This window comes from Macrotis lagotis, chromosome 1, assembly GCF_037893015.1.
Source record: "Macrotis lagotis isolate mMagLag1 chromosome 1, bilby.v1.9.chrom.fasta, whole genome shotgun sequence".
In the NCBI taxonomy this organism is placed as follows: Eukaryota; Metazoa; Chordata; class Mammalia; order Peramelemorphia; family Peramelidae; genus Macrotis; species Macrotis lagotis.
Genome location: NC_133658.1, coordinates 464,478,229 through 464,484,228, shown reverse-complemented (window position 1 = coordinate 464,484,228; position 6,000 = coordinate 464,478,229). Strand labels below are relative to the sequence as shown.

Here is a 6,000-nt window from a genome sequence, read left to right as displayed (position 1 = left end):
AACTGCTAACTTGGTTTTCATGGTTTTCCTGCATCTCCCTTATTTCTCTTCCCAATTTTTCCTCCCTTACTTGATTTTCAAAATATTTTTTGAGCTTTGTTGTTGTGGCTTGCTTCCTTGGGGCCCACAGCAGCGATCTCCCTCCAGGAGGGGAGCTGAGAATAAGGAGTCAAGCCACTACTGCTTTATGCCTCCAGCTAAATTTTATTAATCCTTAGCTATTACATATATACTGTTAGGTCTTCCGGGGTAGAACAAAGAATAGTGAGGTAATTGGGGAGAAACAAGCATTGTGTACGTGCAGTGTCTTGCATTACAGGATGGGGGGGGGGTACATTAGGGAGGAGATGATAAGGCACAGCTGTGTCTAGTGCCCTTGGTTAGTGGGGCAGAATGTCCAGCTCCCAAGGACTCTGGCTCCCAAGGACTCCGGCTCACCTTATTTCTCAGGGCAGCATGCCAGCTCCTGAGACTGTCCAGGTGGAGGTTTACTTGGGAATGATTTGTGTCATGGTAGTTAGAATAGCCTGTGTACCCACACTTTGTCATAGCTGAAGCCCAACTCCTATATTTCTGGGAGTCTTTAGATTCAGGTGCTTGGACTTGGTCATCTTCTGAGTGTGTGTTTTGATCTGCCATGGGACCAAAGTAATTGTCTGTGGTCAGGTTCCTTTTTTGTTGTTGTTTTCCCTCATTTCCCCAGCCTGTGTCCTGGTTTTGGGGAACTTTTGCATATTATTTGGACACCCCCACAAGGGTATCAGTTCCTTCAAGGTCTTATGAGAGGCTCTCACTCCTCTCCTGCCTGTACTCTGGTCTGTGGATGACCAAAAGTATACACCTCTTCCCTGGAGCTGTAGGATGGTCCCTGCTCTATGACATTTTGTGTCATAGACACAGACAGACTGTGACCAGGGTCTGAATATGGACATAGCCCCAGACTCCTGTCCCAGGGACAGAGGAGACACCTTGTCAGCCTCTCTCAACCTTCCATGGGTTGAGCACTCAGGGAGCAGCTGCTGGGCTATTCCCAGTAGGATGGAGCTCCTTTGCTTTAGAGTGCTACCACCCCCCCTCCAACCACATGGAACAGAGCCTTCCCATAGTCTTCCAGGTTACCCTGGGTTGGAGAGTTGCCTCACTGGATATTTATGTGAGTTCTGTCTTTCAAAAATTTAGTTTGAGTCATAATTTTAAAGTTTTTGAAATATTTTGGAGAAAGCTCCTAGGAAAGGCTGTTCTCCTGTTGCCATCTTGGCTCTGCCTGGAGAGATTTTCTTGATGAAATTGTTTTATCTTTCTATCTTTAAGAAAATTCTTAAGAACAGTCTTTGCTAACTATTTTGAGTTAAATAAATGGTGGAACTGTTTCCATTAGTAATCTTGAGTAACAATGGTGGTTTGAGGTGACTCTGGCTTTTCTCACAGCTAAAATTTTTTTCTTTTTCTTATTTTTTCTGATTGCCTATAAAGATAGTTTTCAACATTCATATTTTTAAGATATTGAGGACCACACTTTTCTGGCTCCCTCCCTTCCTATCTCATCCCTCCTTATGACAGTAAGTAAATCTGATATAGGTTATTCATGAATAATCACATTTAACATTTCCATATTATTCATGCTCACAGCTAAAAACTTTTAAATAACAATTTATCTGTTTGTAGTTTGGACTTAAATTGTATAGCCAGTAGCTATAGTATTTACATAATCCTAAGAAATTAGGGGCTTTCATTTGTAGAGAAAGATGAGCAACTGCTTATGGGGAAAAAATTTCTGACATTAAATAATATGTAGCAAATTGTGGTTGGACCTCTGAGGTAACTTATTATTAATAAGAAAGAGATTGTCATTTTTATCTAATGAGAAAATATCCAAAAATATCCTGGGAATATCCTGGAATTTGGAATTATGATAATGAGTACTGTAATAAGGGATAACTAACAAGTGAGTAGGGTGTAGTCTAGGTTTCATTTTTATACACTTTGTATGTTTTATACATACACATATATATATATATATATATATATACATAAATTACTCATATAATACATTTATTATTTGTTATATATTCATGTGTATGTATATATATATATATATATATGTAGATAGATAAATACCATTTATATAGCACTGTGTTAAACCCTTTACAAATATCTCTGTTGATTATCACAACAATCCTGGGAAATAAGTGCTATTATCTTATCCTCTTTTTATAGATGAGTAAACTGAGGCAGAAGTTGAGTAGTTTGCTGAAGGTTACACAGCTGGGAAATATCTGAGGTCATATTTGAACTCAGGTCTTCCTAATTCCATCCCAGCACTCTTCTATTGTGTCATAGATGAAAGCTAGAAGTTACCAGAAGTTATCAAGTATGTCACCCCAATTTTTCAGATGAGGAAACTGAAGACAAGGAGGTTAAATGATTTGCCCAAGGTCATACTAGTAGCAATGATAGACCTGGGTCATAAACGAAGGTCCTTTATATCCAAATTCATCACCTTTTCTACTGTTTCAAGTTGCTTTTCCAGAAACATGTTTTCCTTCCTGAGAAGAAATAAACTCCTAGGACTCAGGACTATTTCACTTTTGTCTGTGTCCCCAATGCCTAATCTAATGCCTTGTGAATGGTATAAACACAATAAAATGCTTATTGCTGAATTAATTAATAAAAATCCCAGTCCTTTCCTGACTTACATAATGACATGACTTATGTGCTCTGGCCAAAAAAATATTTATCACCTATTCACTATTTTTAATGATGAGCCTCTCTATAATATATTAAGTTGTCTTCAAATATTAGACTTACAGACCCCTGCCAATTCTACACTCAAAACCTTTTCATTTTGGCAGAACCTGCCAGAACTTAAATGTCCATTGGCATAGTCTTTGAGAACCCAGGATTTTCATTTTACTATCTAGTAAAAAGTAATTTTGTTGTACAGTCTATTTGAAAAATTAGAATTCATACACTCAAACACTGAAGTCTTTTAATTTAGGGTCAAATAATTTCACTTTCTAGGTCAAAAGTGAGGAAGCTTTGTTGCTCTATAATCACTTCTTTGTCAACTTCCCTGACATTTTTGATTAGCAAAAGCTGGTTCAGGACAATCAAGCTGGTCAGCTCACCTGAAAAACCATTTGCTCTGAGCAAATGTAAAATCCACAATTGTAAGCAAATGCTTTAAAAATGTCTTGTTCATAAGGAAAATAGAAATTTTGTTTGGAAAAGCAAAAAATAAAATGTATTATGGCATTTTGCTTTGCTTTTTAATCTTTTCATTTGGTAAATCTGTTTATCTGTAACTGAATCTATATATCTTCCTAAGAAGAAATAAACCAAAATCATCTTGAGAGGTCTGTGATATATTTATATGTGTGTGTGTGTGTGTGTGTGTGTGTGTGTGTGTGTGTGTATGTATGGTAATAGGAAGAGTATTGAATATTGAATTGTGGCTAACACAGATAAAAAAGATCCTAAGAAGCAATTATTCACATAGGATGAAAATTTCGTTTTCTAAATGTTTGCAATTTACTGATGCTCATACTTTATTTTATCATTTATAAATTTGAAAAGTTTGAAGGATATATTAATAATGAAATAATATTCTTATATTATGTCAAGACACTTTGAACTGTTAAAATGTGTTTATAAATGTCTGGATGAAAAATTAATGACCCATGAAACTTTTACTGATATTTCCCATATTTTTCCTTGTATGAAATGATACATAAGATGGCAAAAAGCATGGAGTCCTTGAGAAAAGACATTGTTGCTTTTGCATCATATTTTTTAATTCTTATTAATGTTTTATTTTTACTGATATATAATGATTTATTGGGGGCCTAGAGAAATTTGCTGAAGCCCTTAGGTCTATGAGCCAATATAAATTTCAGTGTCTATTTTCAGATTTGTGATTTTTCTAGTCTCTTGCTAACATATTCCTGGATCTCTTTTGACAGCTTATCACGCTATTTATTTTTTTTGAAAAATAAGATAGCTAACTTTGTTTCAGGATTTTTTCCTGAAGAGGTTTCATTAGCTTATTTTTATCATAATGTTAGTAATTATTAAATATCTCAATTGAGTAAAATTGAATAATTTGAACATTTTAGTAAACCATAAACTTTCTTTTTTTTTAGTTTTTTTTGGTAAACTTTCTAAGATATTTGTCAATACATCATTTAAAAATAGTGTTGCAAATGTATGTGGTTATGTGTATATGCATGTATAAGTATAGTAGGTGACTGCAAATGCTGCCCCTGAGCAGATAAAAGATTAAGCTGCTGTTACCATATCGAAGGCAGTTTTTTTCTTTGTAATTTTTCAGGTAAGAATGAATCAATATGCTTGAAAAATTATAGAGACCTTGAGGGAAGTGATTGGGGAAGAGGAAACAGAAGAGTACCTAAGCAGAGATAACAATGAATCTGGATTGTTCATGGATTTTTCTTGGGCAAAGAATTAGATGCTAATGGTGGTGAGCATAGAGCTGGACTTGTTTCCCTCAGAAGCAGTTGCTGTAGTGACCTCAAGCTTATCTCTTCCATATTGCTACATTTTCTGAGACAGATGCAAGGAAGAATCTCCTACTGATTAAAGACCCAAGAGCTGGGCAAGACATCTGAAGTATGGAGATGAAAAAGAGTGACTTCATATAAAGAAAGTAGGTCAGGACTATCCAAGAGAGAATAGATAGATTACCTCTTCAGTTGGACACCTCCAATCCTTAGCCATTATTTTATGTTTCTGTGTATAAATGCACACCTATATGTATATATCTATACACTCATAAATATATATATATATATATATGTTCATGTATTATTACTAGTATTTAAATAATTCTTTAAATTTGCCAAGCACTTTACAAATATTAACCTCATTTTGTCCTCACAACAACTCTGGGTTTTGTTTTATTATTATTATTATTATTATTGTTGATTTCATGAAAAATGTTGAGACATGTTCAGTTACTTGATCACAGGGTCATGTGCATATAGAAGTATAGGAGGGCAAGGTCTTCTTAATTCCTTGTCCAGCATGTCATAGAAACATGCAATATGTATTTTTTTTATTTTTGAATTTTGCAATTTTTCCCTTAATCTTGCTCCCCACCCCCCACAGAATTGTTTCCATGATATACATTGATCTAAATTGAATGTGAGAGAGAAATCATATCCTTAAGGAAACAAAATAAAATATTAGAAAAATTGCATAATAAGATAATTTTTTTAAAAAAATTAAAGGTAATAGTCTTTGGTATTTGTTCAAACTCCTCAATTCTTTTGTTTTTTGTTTTTTGTTTTTGTTTTTTGCAAGGCAGTGGGGTTAAGTGGCTTGGTGTCTGAGGTCATATTTGAACTCAGGTACTCTTGACTCCAGGTCCTGTGCTCTATCTACTGTACCACCTAGCCACCCCCCCAAGCTTCTCAATTCTTTCTCTGGATATAGATGGTATTCTCCATCACAGATATCCCCACATTATCCCTGCTTGTTGCACTGATGGCATGAGCAAGTCCATTAAAATTGATCATCAACCCCATGATGCTATTATGGTATACAGTGTTCTTCTGGTTTTGCTCATCTTGCTCAGCATCAGTTCATGCAAATCCTTCCAGGCTTCTCTGAATTCCCATCCCTCCTGGTTTCTAATAGAACTAAGTCTGCCTTGGGAGATCGACTCCCAAGTATTTTATATTGTCTGAAGTTATTTTGAATGGGATTTCTCTTTCTAGCTCTTTCTGCTGTATCTTGCTAGTCATTCCCCAATTGATGGACATTCACTCTTTTTCCAATTCTTTGCACCACAAACAGAACTGTTATGAATATTTTTAGTCAAGTGATGTTTTTACCCTTTTTCAAGATCTCTTCAGGGAACAGACCCAGTAGTGGTATTGCTGGATCAAAGGATATACACATTTTTATTGCTCTTTGGGCATAATTCCAAATTGTTCTCCAGAAAGGTTGGATGAGTTCACAGCTCCACCAACAATGTAT

General features: G+C 35.4%; 1 long non-coding RNA gene across 1 annotated transcript in view; it reads left to right on the top strand.

Moving 5' to 3' along the window:
• The first annotated feature begins 787 nt into the window (after positions 1 to 787).
• The window catches only part of LOC141506654 (uncharacterized), a 74,851-nt gene continuing 69,638 nt past the window's right edge, over positions 788 to 6,000 (top strand). The window contains exon 1 of the long non-coding RNA XR_012473956.1: positions 788 to 1,153. This is a non-coding gene — a long non-coding RNA (uncharacterized LOC141506654). The remainder of the gene's footprint in view (positions 1,154 to 6,000) is intronic.